The sequence below is a fragment of the Mya arenaria genome, chromosome 7, assembly GCF_026914265.1.
Source record: "Mya arenaria isolate MELC-2E11 chromosome 7, ASM2691426v1".
Classification (NCBI taxonomy): domain Eukaryota; kingdom Metazoa; phylum Mollusca; class Bivalvia; order Myida; family Myidae; genus Mya; species Mya arenaria.
The window spans coordinates 65,904,223-65,923,092 of record NC_069128.1 but is presented as its reverse complement, the minus strand read 5'-3'; the positions used below and the strand labels follow the sequence as shown (position 1 = coordinate 65,923,092).

Genomic DNA, 18,870 nt, shown 5'->3' with positions numbered 1-18,870 from the left:
GACAAACATGGTCTTCGCGCTTAATAACTTTATAAGCTAGCAGTTGTTAAAGCATATAATCATATTAAAATAATTTTAGATAATAAATAAAAGAGTTTGTACGTTATCCTTCCTAGACCAAAATATAACTACATGTTGAGAGAAAAAACATAGTCAGTGAGACAGTGAGGTGTTAACGAGATAATTTAGTCCATTTAGTTCATTTAATGCCCTTGATAGCATTATTATCCTAATTTTAAAATGTCGTTGCTATATTTGGAGAAATAGGCTCGTTTGCAAGTGTTACTAGACTCTCAAATATGTCAGTTGTTTGTATATCAACCTACAAAACCCTATTTACAAGAGATACAAGTAAACCAATATAATATGTAATTATAGAAACCACAAACCTATTTAAATGAGTAATTTGGACGATGTAACTTATAATCTTAAAGTTTTAATACTCAACACAACGTGCTGAAGTTTAAACGTCTCAATGAATTACGCCGCCTCTCGGGAGACGGTATCTAATCTATTCAAATCGGCTATAGTACAAACGGTCAATTCAGACCGACCTGGTCACATTTTGTTTCATTTTGTATTAACCTCAAATGATGCAGATCAGTGCTTTATAACGCAGACATGAAGAAGAGCGAGTTTTCAGATAAGCTTTTTAATTTTTGATTTAAATTGAAATAAATTCGAATAAATTATTTTATTCAAAGTTGCATATTTATTATTCATATAAATAATCGATTTATATGTAAAAAGGGTTTTTGGTATTTTCAAACCGCCCGAACTAGGTTTCGTTTTCTTACGTCGATATATCGGCACGCTTAATTCCGTCTTTGTGTTTATTAAAGACAATAGCTTAAGTTTAAATAACTGGTACACTACTACACTACTACTACTACTACTACATACTACATACTACTACTAATACTACTACATACTACACTTCTACACTACTACATACTACTACTACACTACTACATACTACACTACTACTACTACACTACTACACTACTACATACTACTACTACAACACTACCACTACATACTACTAATACACTACTACATACTACACTACTGCTATTACACTACTACACTACTACATACTACTAATACACTACTACACTACTACTACATACTACTAATACACTACTACATACTACACTACTACATACTTTCAATACACTACTACACTACTACTACATACTACTACTACTACACTACTACACTACTACATACTACTAATACACTACTACACTACTACTACATACTACTACTACACTACTTCATACTACACTACTACATACTTTCAATACACTACTACACTACTACTACATACTACTACTACACTACTACACTACTACTACATACTACTACTACACTACTACTACATACTACTACTACACTACTACACTACTACTACATACTACTACTACACTAATACTACACTCTACTACTACTACACTACTACACTACTACTATATACTACTACTACACAACTACACTACTACTACATACTACACTAATTCACTACTACTACATACTACTACTACACTACTACACTACTACTACATACTTCTACTACACTACTACAGTACTACTACATACTACTACTACACTACTACACTACTACACTACTACACTACTACAGTACTACTACATACTACTACTACACTACTACATTACTACTACATACTACTACTACATACTATTACTACACTACTACTACATACTACTACTACACTACTACACTACTACTACATACTACACTACATACTACTACTACATACTACAATAATACACTATTACTACATACTACTACTACTACATACTACTACTACACTACTACACTACTACTACATACTACTACTACACTACTACACTACTACTACATACTACTACTACACTAATACACTACTACTACATACTACTACTACACTACTACACTACTACTACACTACTACTACATACTACTACTACATACTACTACTACATACTACACTAATACACTACAACTACATACTACTACTACTACATACTACTACTAAACTACTACACTACTACTACATACTACTACTACACTACTACACTACTACATACTACTAATACACTACTACACTACTACTACATACTACTACTACACTACTACTACATGCTACTACTACACTACTACACTACTACTACATACTACTACTACACTACTACTACATACTACTACTACACTACTACACTACTACTATTTACTACTACTACACTACTACACTACTACTACATACTACTACTACACTACTCTACCACTAATACATACTACTACTACACTACTACACTACTACTACATACTACTACTACTACACTACTACTACTACTACTACTACTACTACATACTACTAATACACTACTACATACTACACTACTACTACTACACTACTACATACTACTAATACACTACTACACTACTACTACATACTACTAATACACTACTACATACTACACTACTACATACTACTAATACACTACTACACTACTACTACATACTACAACTACACTACTACATATAAAACTACTACATACTACTACTACACTACTACTACATACTATTACTACACTACTACACTACTACACTACTACTACATACTACAACTACACTACTACATATAAAACTACTACATACTACTACTACACTACTACTACATACTACTACACTACTACTACATTCTACTACTACACTACTACTACATACTGTTACATACTACTACACTACTACACTACTACTACTACATACTACTACTACACTACTACACTACTACATACTACTACTACACTACTACACTACTACTTCATACTATTACTACACTACTACACTACTACTACATACTACTACTACACTACTACACTACTACACTACTACTACATACTACTACTACACTACTACTACATACTACTAATACACTACTACATACTACTACTACTCTATTACACTACTCCTACATACTACTACATACTACAGTACTATATACTACACTGCTACTCAAACTATTACTACACTACTACACTACTACTACATACTACTACTACACTACTACACTACTACTACATACTACTACACTACTACTACATACTACTACTACACTACTACACTACTACTACATACTACTACATACTACTACACTACTACACTACTACTACATACTTCTACTAAACTACTACACTACTACACTACTACATACTACTACTACACTACTACACTACTACTACATACTATTACTACACTACTACACTACTACTACATACTACTACTACACTACTACACTACTACTACACTACTACTACATACTACCACTACACTACTACTACATACTACTAATACACTACTACACTACTACATACTACTACTACACTACTACTACTACATACTACTACATACTACTACTACACTACCACATACTACACTACTACATACTACTACTACACTACTACACTACTCCTACATACTACTACATACTACACTACTATATACTACACTACTACATACTACACTACTACATACTACTACATACTACTACATACTACTACATACTACTATATACTACTACACTACTACACTACTACACTACTACACTACTACAACTACTACTACTACTACTACTACTACTACTACTACTACTACTACTACTACTACTACTACTACTACTACTACTACTACTACTACTACTACTACTACTACTACTACTACTACTACTACTACAACTACTACTACTACTACTACTACTACTACTACTACTACTACTACTACTCCATACTACTACACTACTACTAAACTACTACTACACTACTATATAATACTACACCACTACTACTACTACACTATTACACTACTACATCACTACACTACTACATACTACTAATACTACATCACTACACTACTACTACTACATGCTACATACTACTACTAATACTACTACATACTACTACTACACTACTACATACTACACTACTACATACTACACTACTACTGCTACACTACTACACTACTACATACTACTACTACACTACTACTACATACTACTAATACACTACTACATACTACACTACTACATACTACACTACTACTGCTACACTACTACACTACTACATACTACTACTACACTACTACTACATACTACTAATACACTACTACATACTACACTACTACACTACCACTACATACTACTACTACACTACTACATACTACTACATACTACTACATACTACTACTACACTACTACATACTACACTACTACATACTACTACTACACTACTACATACTACACTACTACATACTACACTACTACATACTACACTACTATATACTACACTACTACATACTACACTACTACATACTACACTACTACATACTACACTACTACATAATACTATATACTACTACATACTACTATATACTACTACATACTACTATATACTACTATTACTACTACTACTACTACTACTACTACTACTACTACTACTACTACTACTACTACTACAACTACTACTACTACTACTACTACTACAACAACTACTACTACTACATACTATTACACTACTACTAAACTACTAAACTACTACTACTACACTACTACACTACTACACTACTACATACTACTACATACTACTACTACACTACTACTACACTACTATACTACTACTACACTACTACACTACTACTACACTACTACTACACTACTACATAATACTTCACCACTACACTACTACACTACTACATACTACTTCAATACTACTTTTATACTACTACTACACTACTACACTACTACACTACTAAACTACTAAACTACTACTACTACTACTTTTATACTACTACTAATACACTACTACATACTACTACTACACTACTACACTAATACACTACTACACTACTATTACACTACTACACTACTACATAATACCACTACACTACTACACTAATACACTATTACACTACTATTACACTACTACACTACTACATAATACCACTACACTACTACATAATACCACTACACTACTACATACTACTACTGCACTACTACACTACTACATAATACCACTACACTACTACATACTACTACACTACTACACTGCTACACTACTACTACTACTACTACTACTACTACTACTACTACTACTACTACTACTACTACTACTACTACTACTACTACTAACTACTACTACACTACTACACTACTGCACTACTACACTACTATATACCACTACTACACTACTACACTACTACATACTACTACTAAACTACTACACTACTGTACTACTATATACCACTACTACACTACTACTACTACTACTACTACTACTACTACTACTACTACTACTACTACTACTACTACTACTACTACTACTACTACTACTACTACTACTACTACTACTACTACTACTACTACTACTACTACTACTACTACTACTACAGCTTGTTTCGGCTAGTACTACCACTACTTTACTATTACGACTGGTTCAGCTAGTACTACTACTACACTACCGTTTCAGCTGGTCCTACCACTACACTACTAATTTTCCTGCTTCAGCTTTTACTACCACTACACTGCTACTACTACTATTTCAAATAGTACTACTACACTACTACCACTAATGCTTCAGCCAGTACTACCTCTACACTACTAATACTACTGCTTCAGCTAGTACTATCACTACTCATGGCCGTAGGCCTGAGTGATATATTATTTTGCATAATAACGAAAACTTCGGGTTATTCTTCGATAAATCACATTCGAAACTTGTTATTTCGATTCTAACACGATATATCTTTAAAGAACAGTGTTAGAATAATGGTAACTACTTTTACGCGCCTGGATCAATAAGGATTGACTTCATCGCATTTGCACGTCCGTGGTATATTGCAGAATAACCTGACTTTGGTTTTCTACTATGGGTATTTAGGATATTTACTGGTCGTATTAAAATTAAAGAAAATGTATAAAATTTAGCTAGAATTCAAACTAATCATGCATTTTCTTTTATCTTTATAAATGTCTTCAAGAGACATGTGTCTGCAAAACCCGGCATTGCCGTCCCAAGAAGACAAAATTGAATCTTTTTTCAAAATTATAGACAAATGTATGCTATTTCAGAATTTAAAGATTGGCTATAATATTGAGCTAGATTACAAACAAATCATGCATTTTCTTTTATTTCTATTTCTTCAAGACACTTATGTCTGCAAAACCCGGCATTGCCGTCCCTGGCAGACAAACCAAATTGAATCTCTTTACAAGATTATAGAGAAATGTATCATTTTAGAATTTAAAGATTGGGTATAATATTTAGCTAGATTTCAAACAAATCATGTATTTTCTTTTATTTTATGTCTTCAAGTCACTTATGTCTGCAAAACCCGGCATTGCCGTCCCAGACAGACTAACCAAATTGAGTCTCTTTTCAAATTTATAGAAAAATGTATTCTATTTCAGAATTTATTAAATATAACACTTAGCTAGAATTTAAGAAATTCATGCATTTTCTTTGGTTTTTATTTATATCTTCAAGACGCTTATGTCTGCGAAACCCGGCATTGCCGTCCCTGACAGACAAACCAAATTGAAACTCTTTACAAAATTATACAGAGATGTATGCTATTTCAGAAAGATTGGGTATAGTATTTAGCTAAATTACAAACAAATCATGCATTTTCTTTTATTATTATGTCTTCAAGACACTAATGTCTGCAAAACACGGCATTGCCGTCCAAGGCAGACAAACCAAATTGAATCTCTTTTCAAAATTATAGACAAATGTATGCTATTTCAGAATTTAAAGATTGGCTATAATATTGAGCTAGATTACAAACAAATCATGCATTTTCTTTTATTTTTATTTCTTCAAGACACTTATGTCTGCAAAACCCGGCATTGCCGTCCAGGGCAGACAAACCAAATTGAATCTCTTTTCAAAATTATAGACAAATGTATGCTATTTCAGAATTTAAAGATTGGGTATAATATTTAGCTAGATTACAAACAAATCATGCATTTTCTTTTATTTTCATTTCTTCAAGACACTTATGTCTGCAAAACCCGGCATTGCCGTCCCTGGCAGACAAACCAAATTCAATCTCTTTACAAGATTATAGAAAATTTATGCTATTTCAGAATTTTAAGTTTAAGATATTTAGCTAGAATTCAAACAAATCATGCATTTTCTTTTGTTTTTATTAATGTCTTCAAGAGACATTTGTGTGCAAAACATAGTATTGCCGGCCCTGACTGACAAACTAAATTAAATCTCTTTTCAAAATTATAGAGAAATGTATGATATTTCAGTGTTTAAAGATTGGGTATAATATTTAGCTAGATTTCAAACAAATCAAGCATTTTCTTTTATTTTTATGTCTTCAAGACACTTATGTCTGCAAAACCCGGCATTGCCGTCCCTGGCAGACAAAACAAATTGAATCTCTTTTCAAAATTATAGACAAATGTATGCTTTTTCAGAATTGAAAGATTGGGTATAATATTGAGCTAGATTACAAACAAATCATGCATTTTCTTTCATTTTTATTTCTTCAAGACACTTATGTCTGCAAAACCCGGCATTGCCGTCCCTGGCAGACAAACCAAATTCAGTCTCTTGACAAGATTATAGAAAAATGCATGCTATTTCAGAATTTTAAGACTAAGATATTTAGCTATATTTCAAACAAAGCATGCATTTTCTTTTGTTTTTATTGATGTCTTCAAGAGACATTTTTGTGCAAAACCCAGTATTGCCGCCCCGACAGACAAACCATATTGAATCTCACTCAAAATTATAGAGAAATGTATGCTATTTCAGTGTTTAAAGATTGGGTATAATATTTAGCTAGATTTCAAACAAATCATGTATTTTCTTTTATTTTATGTCTTCAAGTCACTTATGTCTACAAAACCCGGAATTGCCGTCCCAGACAGACAAACCAAATTGAATGTCTTTTCAAATTTATAGAAAAATGTATGCTATTTCAGAATTTATTAAATATAACATTTAATACTTAGCTAGAATTTAAGGAAATCAGGCATTTTCTTTGGTTTTTATTTATATCTTCAAGACGCTTATGTCTGCAAAACACGGCATTTCCGTCCCTGGCAGACAAACCAAATTCAATCTCTTTACAAGATTAAAAAAAAATCATGCTATTTCAGAATCTTTAAAAGATTAAAATATTGAGCTAGATTACAAACAAATCATGCATTTTCTTTGATTTGTATGAATGTCTTCAAGAGACATGTGCAAAACCCAGTATTGCCGCCCCGACAGACAAACCAAATTAAATCTCTTTTCAAAATTATAGAGAAATGTATGCTATTTCAGAGTTTAAAGATGTTAATTCTGAATATAAACATTAGCCATAATTCAAACAAATCATGCATTCTTTTATTTCTATGTCTTCAAGACACTTATGTCTGCAAAACCCAACATTGCCGTCCCAGGTAGATAAACCAGATTGATTCTCTTTTGAAAATTATAGAGAAACGCATGTTATTTCATAATTTAAAGATAAAGTTTAAATAAAATAGTTAATAAATAAAATCGTGTGAAAACAGAGGTTCGCGGTCAATTAACTTAATAGCTAAACAATCTTCTTTTTTTTCAGAAATTCAAATCTTAGTAGCTCCCGAAGAGTCATAGTTTCGAATCCAACACTGGTCTGGGCTAAATATTACACTAGCTCGAAATGATGACATTTTGTACTATTTATGTATAACGTTATTTTGGATGAATTAATTAAACGATGTCTGAGATACATTATATGAATAATTTACGACGTTTTAATAATATTTGAAAATCAATAAATATAACTCAACCGTTTTAAATTGATAATATATTCCAATCTTGTTGCAAACTTTTGGCAGAGATCTTCGGTCAACACATAGACAATAAATTTGATAAAACAAATCAGAACGAATTCTTAATCATATCTTATATCAGCATAAAATAAACCGTTTTTATTAAAACTTACTTGTTGTGATTTGTCATGAATGCGGCCATGGGTTCGATTCACAAACCGAAATGTAAAAATATTACAAGCAAGGCTTTAGCTTTGAAATGCAAATTGCCATTTTAACCTAGAAATTCCAGATAAATCTTGAGGTTTTATAGAGAGGATGGTGTGTGTTGAAAGAAGGTGTTGACTTCTGACACTAATAGACATTCGTTGTTTTGGGGTTCTGTTGGTCCCTTAAATGTCACTTTTAGGTGGAAATACAAAATATTTCCGGATTCTCATGGAAAGTATCACCTACCTGAAAACATTCACAAATTACCTGGGTCATGAGGCCCCTCCTAATCAGAGTAACCCTTACGAGACTCAAGTGTCATGCAGTAATTGAAATACACAACGTTACTTGACATTTTCACCTGAAAAAACATAGGATATTTGAACATCTGGACACAAATATTATACCCAAAACACTCAATCAAAACAATGTAATACAGAATGTTTTAAGAAAATATTCAATAACAATTAAAAAATGATACTTTTTGAGAAATACTTTAAAGCAAATAAAAGAAAAACAAACAAAAAATATTAAATGTTGTGCAGGTGTTATTTAATACAGTCGAAACTCGTTATCTCATGGCTCGATATCCTTGTTGGCTCGAACCAGATTAAAAGGACCGATTTTTTTTACTCTTTGTTCATATAAAATTCGATCGGATGGCTCGATAACTTGAGGGTCGATATTTCTCCACGCTCGAAGTCATTTTCGCGGTCCCAAGTAAGAATTTCACACTTTGTGGGAAATATTTGCTTGGGTTGATGTCATTCTCGCGGGTTCAGTTAAGAATCTCACACCTTGGTTTGTTTGCGTGCGAATCGATTAAAATTGCTTGACTGGTATAATAGTTATTACCAAATTTAAATGTTTTTTTACAGTTTGAATAAACATGCCATCACTTTAAGTTCTGTCTCTAATTGTTATCAATCTATAAATTTCTAAGCCTTTAGATACAGCTTATAAGCTATGTTTGTGTTACCCACTGTTTAAAATTGCTTGTTTGTTGTTTCGCATAAATGTATTTTTATAATAAATAAAAAAAAATCAAAATGATATTTTCTAAGTATCGACTAAGTCATGTTACGGATATAGCGTAGCAAATAACAAACGCTGTAAAAAAAACGTTTTGTAATTAATACAAAAATAACATTCTGTAAACAATCCCGCTTGGCTCGATATTCTCGAGGCTCGAAGTATTTTGGCCGACACCTAAAATATCGAGCTATCGAGTTTCGACTGTAATTAACTTTAATGAACAGAACAATGATATCAACAAAACATTAATAGATTTAAAAGATTAATGTATTAAAAGATAATTGATATTTTTACAACAAACTGTAATACTTGTGAATAACAAATTAAGTGCATCAATTATCTATTTTATATTATACAATACAATATCTTTTACTGCTGAGAAACAAATTACATGTTTATAGCAAATAAACAAACAAATTGAATTTTTTATTTCAAAGTTATTATTCATACATGTAATTATGTTTAAACACCTTTCTATTCACAGATACTGACAATGAGCGACATTTAATTAAAGTTAATTGTACAATTAATTATTTTCTTTGAATGATGTGTTGTTAGTGTGGGTAATTCAATCTTTAGTAAGCATTATCCTCGTAGAATCATATCTTCTAGTTAGCACCCTCAAATTGTAAACAATCCATGCGATTACATACATTATTGGCATAGAAAATATAATTTTATACAGAGTATATTAATTTTCTTGTATCGGCTTAATATAAAGAAATAAAATAATCGTAAAACATGAATTCTGTATACGTCGATTTTTCAACTGCTTGCAAAAACATATTATGAAATAGAAAATCATTCACTTAAGAATTAGTAATATTTTTTGGGGGAGTCTTTATTTTCATTAACCTTTTGTTTTTAGTTGAACTAAATTGGAAATAACATGTAGAAGTATTTTGATTTAACCGGATTCAACAAAGTTTAATTTCGGGGCTCTGGTGTATACTGCATTGCCATCTTACGTTCAAACGGAAAATCATAAATTTTGGTTTCCTTTTTAATGCTAAAATTGAATATGTTTATTTTACTGCTAAACATTCAATTTGTATTGTTTGCGAAAAGATATTGATAAATTCCTTGATATTTCTTTTACAATTAAAGATATGAAATTTAACTCTTATTTATATATTAAGGTAGTCAGCTAAAATATACACTAGTTGATTGTGCATATGGTGTCACAAGGGCCATAAAAGGGGACAGGATATGCCGCGAACGTATAACTTTATGGGCGTGACTACCTAATTAAATCGCAGTTTGACAGAATATTGCTCTCAGCCAATCAGAGAAAAGATTCAAAAAAGAAAGGTCTGCCGGTTCGATTGGGGGAGGGGCTTACCAATCTCTTTAGTTTCCGACACAATTCAACTTAAACTTCATGTTTTGTACTTTTCGGATTTCATTTAAAACCACATGTTTTATTCAATTATAATATAGAGCTTGAGCACATTTTAAGAATTTTGATACCAAACACGTCCTTTTTAGCTATAAAATGACAAGTACTGTTTTTCAGTCCGATTGGCAGACATGAATCAAATGAAATCTTGTGAATCTTGTGCATCATTATCGCGTCTAAATAAAAACATGGAGGTTTGTAATGTTTGAAATGGCGTTAATTTACAAAAATAAAATACTGAAGGTTTCAGTTGCACTTTTGCTAGGATACAATGTACAATGTCATTCATTAACTAGTATATTAATTAATTCTTTCGTTCGATCGTTCGTTGGTTTCATCCGTCTGTCATCCATCCATCTTCGTTCGTTCGTTCTTTCGTTCGTTCGTTCGTTCGTTCGTTCTTTCGTTCGTTCTGTTCGTATCACTTACTCACTCATTTATATCCTTCACTGTTACGGAGCTACACTTTAATGTGAAAATATATGAGATATGAACAATAAAACATTCATCGCAAAATTACTTGAGGTAAAGATACGTAACTTTATCAATATTTACATAATAGATAACTGTTAAGTCGTTATTAGATATAAAAGAAGTCTTGAACTGTCATGCATTTCACAGTTAAATACCATAATTATCATGACGTGATGAACATCATGTCACACAGCACTGGTAAATGGATTCAATTTCTTCAAATCATTTGAAATACATAAGAAATATTCAAAATATATTTCACTCGCGAACATGATAACTTACATTCTTACTCGTGAACATTATTAATTATGGTGATCAGTGGGTGAAACTATTTTTTTTATCTTAAACTGAAATAAAAAGATAGCCTTAAAATTGGGAAAACTTATGTGACAGAATGTTTCAAACACCAACAACAATATTTTGTTTTAAATTACGACCAATTATAACTGCATGCACATATTTTCAATGGGGTTATTACAAACATTCCTAACAGCAGCATGTCATTTCAGTACCAAACACAATACAGCCTTAAGCTGACATATTTCCCGTCAACCAATTTTTATATGACCCTTTAAAGAATTTAAGATCACTATCTGTAAGCGGTGCTTTATGATCTTTACCGCCTTTCCGGTCTATGAACAGTTGGGTGCAGTAAAACACCATGGCGCATACGCGTGAAACATGGAAAACAATCTAAATATACATAGATCTCATTTTTTATGCACCCAGCGTTCATTGTGGATATGTACACGAGCCCTCAAATTTGCAATGTTCTTGTTTATAAATTGGATAGTCAATAGGAGTGGAATAGTAGCAGTTTTTGTACTTTTATATGTTGAAATAAGGTAAATTGAATTGAAAAGTACCTTGTTAATTTAATTTCAATGATGTTGATTTAATGTCAAAATGCTTAGAAAGATTGCAACACTAAGCAATCGGTACATGCGGTATGACAAAGTGTTAAATAGAAGTTAAAAGCGTAAATTGCACAGACGATACATTATTTGACGGGTCTTTTTAATCATAGCAAGTTGTATACTGTTATTATCAGCTTTTGTTAGTAATTTCAAAACAACATGATCATTATCGCACATTTTAAATATTTTAAATACAACAATTATTCCCTCGAAATTGTCCGCAGTAAAATTTCATAGACAAATTGAAGACACGCAGACGTGGTAGTTGCTGTTCATGCAATTATATATTTTTATCTTTAAATATTATTTCTTTCAAATTAATATTTTTTATTCTAATGAATATAGTCTTAATTAACAACAAACATTTAATTTTTTCCAATAAAAACGATGATTTAAGCTATCGATAAATTTATGAATCGGTACAGGCAGCGCCTGCTACTGACGGCATCGCCTGCGTATGTCGATACAGGCAACGCCGGTATTTGACCGTGATTGCCTACCGTCTTGAGGCCTGTCTGTCTGTCTGTCTGTATGTCTGTTAATACCTTCCTGATATAATTCACCTTTGATGAAGGAAACATCTAATTAAGTATATATTGGGACGTTATTATTCAATAATACCCCTCTTATTCAAATTGGCAATAGCAATTATCCATATTGCTGATAGCCTATTGATCTTAAACAATTTACTACATTTATAACAAGCATGTCTTTGATATAAGGATATCAAGCTATTTTTAATTTTAGTTGGGTTATTCGTTAATTTGGTGTCATTTGAAATGTATAACTTCTTATTATCCCGAACCTTTTCTCAAAGGAAGTTTACTTTACTCCAAAAACAGATTATTCCACAAAACTGTACTGTATCAAACATAAACTTTTGAAACGTTTTAATTTGTGGCCTTTCACACCAACGTTTGCACTGTGGAAGGCCCTTAAAGTTTATCTAGAGTTCAGTTTGTCATATTTTGTACAAATGTATTGCTAGCACAAATGTTATTAAGAAGTATTAGTCTCCGACACAAAATAAACTACACAAAACATACGATAAAGATTATCTTAACCGTACTTTTATGAGCTTCTGAATGTGCTATGTATCATAATAATATAAATATAACGCCACCTATAAGGATATACGCAGAATGTCAAGATTCAAAAGACACTTATCCGTATAAATAGTCTCGCAGGAGAAGGTTAGCCCAGTGATTTGCTTTCATTGATTAAACCTCAATTTGCGGTTAATGTAATATTAACTTAAAAGGAATGAATGGCCTCGTTCATAGCATGTATTAAAGATAAGCTATTTAGTGGTATCATATAACTTCTCTGTGATAAAGCCTAGTTATATCGAATTGTTTATTTATTGACTTCAAACCCTCTAAAATCCTAAATCATTACAGATAAACTACATCCGGGTACAAGGTAGGGAAAATACCATTTGAATTAGATATTAGCTACCTAACCTCAAAAATTAGAATTTATATAATAAAACATTATTTCCAAAGTGATTTTTATTCGGTCAGAGTCTTAAATTGGCGTCACATTTACGTTTTGTTATTACATTTGTTGCATTGAACTTCAATCAGTGTTTCTAATAAATTAACACATACTTTTTTACTTTTAATTTTGACCGATCAATTGCACCACTGCAATGCTTAATTTTGTGTAATATTTGAGTATTATATTGTTATTCATTAATGTCAGTAAAGGGTTGTTTTTTTTTAAATTAGCTAAGTTTATATATCGTGCTATGAAATTAAGACAGGAAAAGCTAGAAGTTTAGCTGCTTCTATTGGTTATATTTTCGTATATTGCTTTTGTAAATATATATGTAATGTCATCACATAATTGATTTATAAATCATTATACTTTTTTGTCTAGGCCATAAGTATATAGTTTCTAAATGGCCAAAGGCAAACATGCCGATTTGCCAATAAACTCTTAAATTCTTTATTCATTCTGTAATATTGAATTTAACATATATGTACTTAATTATCACTATCTCAAATATCATGCATTCACGTATTCGCTTTATTTCCGATCAATATCAATGCTTTTATTTAAAATACCTTATTCAAAATGTCATGGTTGAACAAAATCCTGTCGACCTCCTTATGTATCGCATTTGTTAACGATTTACAAACCTTGTGATCTCTAATCAATTTCTCTGCAGAAGTAATATTTACTCGATGCGTCTTTGACGTAAACCTAGATCGGAGATATTTTTAGTTTAACCTTAAAAGTATTTTAGTCGACCACTAGCAACATAACCACGAGAATATGGTGCGCCCAAACCGAAAAAAAAACATAAATAAGAAGATATGCGACAATCAGGTTTAAATGCAAAACAAATTATATTATGCAATCTTCAGTGGGGCCTGTAGCAAATGTCGTTAGGTACAATCAATACTGTATAACTGTATAGCTTGCAAGTTGCACACCGAAGGTTTACAGAGTACGTAAGCTTTGACTGAATATCAATTTACCGATCAGATTCTCCTATTTAATTCTACAGGTAGTCGGTGGTTTCCTTCACATGATATGTTTCTATAAATATTTTTCGGATTTCCGTAATCTGTCTATTTTTATACGAAATTGAAAATGAGTGCGTGTGGGGTGGTAAAAATGGATGCAAACTGTATCATTCTTCTCATTTTATTCGGGATTACATTGCAAAACCGCTTTAAAACAAAGTCAAAACCTGAATAATTATTAAATCGAATTATCAAAGCAGTATTCGGTATAACAAGAAGTTCACTCTTACCTACATGTTTTCATATATACTATAATAATGAATCTAAACACAATATATTCAACTTAGTTATTATTACCAGATCGTTCACATAGTTCCACAGTTCATGTTAAATCAGATGGATCAGAATAATCATCAAGTTTCGACAATGTTGATGAATATCGGTCAAACAAGCCGATGTTAAAGATGCACTCTTACTCCTAAATAAGCAGTACCACAATAAATTAATTTAACGTAACTAATGAAGAAATATCGAAAACAACGGTTCTTATGAACAAATGATTTAAGACAAATGTTTCAGCTACACTGGTTGTTATGCCCCCTCCCCTCTTCGAAAAAGAGGAGTATATTGCTGTATATGTCGGTCGGTCGGTTGGTGGGTCCGTCGGTACACCGAAACTTGTCCGAGTGAAAACTCAACAATTCCAGGACGTATGGTCACAAAACCTGTTTGATTGATTTAAGGGGTCATCGGGTTAAAAGTAAAGGTCATAGTGACCTTAAATGGTTGAAGGATTTTAAACCTTGTCCGAGAGATAAATCACAATGCCTAGACGTATGGTCATCAAACTTTACATGGAGGCTGAGCTTTACCAGTAGATGACCCCTATTGATTTAGGGGTCAAAGGTCAAGGTCACAGTGACTTTGAATGATAAAAGGTTGTCCGATTGATAATTTGACAATGCCTACACCCATGGTCCTATATCTTGACTTGGAGATTGGGTCTGACCAGTAGATGAACCCTTTTGATCTTTGGGTCAACGGTCTAACGGTCAAGGTCACATTGACCTTGAATGATAAAAAGTTGTCCGAGTAATAACACGATAATGCCTGCACCCTCAAAATTGAATTGGAGGTTGGGTCTGTCCATTAGATAGACCCTATTTATTTGGGGGGTCAAAGGTAAAGGCTACAGTGACCTTGAAGGCAAACTGGACAATTCCTGGACCTATGGTCATCAAACTTGACATGAAGGTCGAGCCTGACCAGTAGATGACCCCTATTGATTTTGGGTTTCATCGGGTCAAAGGTCAATGTCACAGTGACCTTAAACACGAAAAGTTAACAAAGCTTCTCCCAGTGATATCTCAACAAAGCCTGCGCCTATGATAATAAAACTTAAAATGAAGGCTGGGACTGATCAGAAGATGACAATTATTGATTTCAGGTGTCATTGGGTCAAAGGTCAATGTCACAGTGACCTTGAATGCAAAAATGCTGTTTGAGTGATAACTTAACAATGCCTGCACCCATGGCCCACAAACTTGACTAGGGGGTTTGGCCTGACCTGTAGATGACCCCATTTGATTTTAGTTGTCATCTGGTCAAAGGTTAAGGTCACAGTGACCTTGAACACAAAAAGCTTGTATGTGTGATAACTTGACAATGCCTGCACCAATAGCCCTCGAACTTGGGGGTCCATGCATATTTCATTAAATTGTTCAAATAATCCTGACGACATGGCGCTCGGGGGTGGGGGGGGGGGGGCATTCTGTTTGACAAACATATCTTGTTTTAAAAAGTTTGAGCATAATACAATAAAACAGTTAACAATGTTATGTTAATAACATGCCATACCAATAAGGCAATTTGAGTGTCATTATTTGTGTCTGTTAATGCAAACTTATTGTATTTAATAAACTAGTACATGCTGCATTTGAAAATGATTGGTGACAGCAAAAGAACTAAATCTTCTTGCGTGTTCGACCAGACAGGTTTTACTGTGTTTATATCATCAATTCGAATATGCCGGTAATGACCACTCAACATCCTTTCGCAGCATCTGTAAACTGTACGATAAAAATATTTCCCTCAATCAAGTTCCAAATGTCGCTTCAAAACTGTTAACTTTGTGTATACCGGTGGCTCTAATTTGATTAAGCAATTAAAAAGGAAACGATTGCTTCCACAAATCCTTTGCTTAAATCAAGCGTCAAAGATTTTTAAGAAGTGTTTTATTTTGTATATTACCAAATAAACATAAATATGTGTTAAGCATTTATTTCACTCAACTCAGCATATTCTGTATATATAATATTGAATAAAGGGACACAGGGCACATACCTATATATAAAAACAGATAACATAGTCGGAACATTAGTTTTTATCAGTATATGGATTATTTACAGCTTCTGAAGTCACTTCAATTTTTAAGTGTGTGTATCTGGGTGGTTTGGGGAGGGGTATGGGGCGTAATCGCTTTGCCAGCTCATGCTTGTTCCATACAAGCAGAAGGTTTTAAATGACAAAAACAAAATCTAAAGTATTCATTCCTTTATTAGTCACTACAATCTAAATTTGAACTGGTATATACAAGTCATATATAGGAAGTAGGTCACTATAACCTTCAACAAACTTTTCATTAAAATGCAATGCATAGCTAACAATATGAGAGCGGAGTTAATATCTTAAATGTTATGTTTATGTTTTAAGTAAAACACTATTCAAAATAAAGGGGAATATCAAGTCTTATTACAAATAATAACAACGCATAACAGATAATAACCATCGAATTAAACGATTATGTTAATGCAATTTGTAAACATCAGAAAAACAAACTCTTGTCACTATTTTATTAATCTATTTGAAAGAACGCGTAAAATGATTTAAAAATATAACAATTTGCATGACTCAATAGAGAATAATGAAACTTTGGTTTCCCTTCTATTGACCTATATATACTGATTTAAATTGTTCGTCTGATATTTAAGCGTGGTATTAAATTCTAATATACATACATTTGCTTTCTATAACATATACTTACATTAGCATGAATCCATAATGTATGTACTTTTATTCTTATAACACGTGTATTTAGCTTTATTGCTGGTTTTTGAAGCTTCTACATATGCAGACACAACTATAGATGGCTTAGCGAAAGACGTTTGAAAATCCATTAAACTAGAAGCTACATACGTCATGTTCAAAGCCCTCAAATGCATGTTATTGCATAGCCTATTGTATGAACGCAATCACAACCAAAGAGAAGCTATATTGACAGGATACGTTAATGATGATCTAGACAAATATATTGATTATCATCTTCCAATACATCTAAATCGCTCGTATCAGGAAGATGGTTTCGACGTTTTTTGTACTTTTTTATTTTGCATGAATGCACAAACTTCTGTGAAGCTCGTTTATTATTGATAACTTTGTTCACGTTCGATATCTTCAATTATAGCGCTTAGAATCATGCTTCATTCGGAACTACTCGGCCATTTTTATCGAAAACAATCTCGGATGTATTTGGACGGTTTACAAAC

At 32.4% G+C, this 18,870-nt stretch overlaps 1 protein-coding gene across 1 annotated transcript in view; it reads right to left on the bottom strand.

Moving 5' to 3' along the window:
* LOC128240803 (uncharacterized) overlaps positions 1 to 18,562 on the bottom strand; it is a 42,249-nt gene extending 23,687 nt beyond the window's left edge. The window contains exon 1 of the mRNA XM_052957689.1: positions 18,369 to 18,562. The gene's annotated coding sequence lies outside the window, so the exon portion shown is untranslated. The remainder of the gene's footprint in view (positions 1 to 18,368) is intronic.
* Between the last annotated feature and the right edge of the window lie 308 nt (positions 18,563 to 18,870).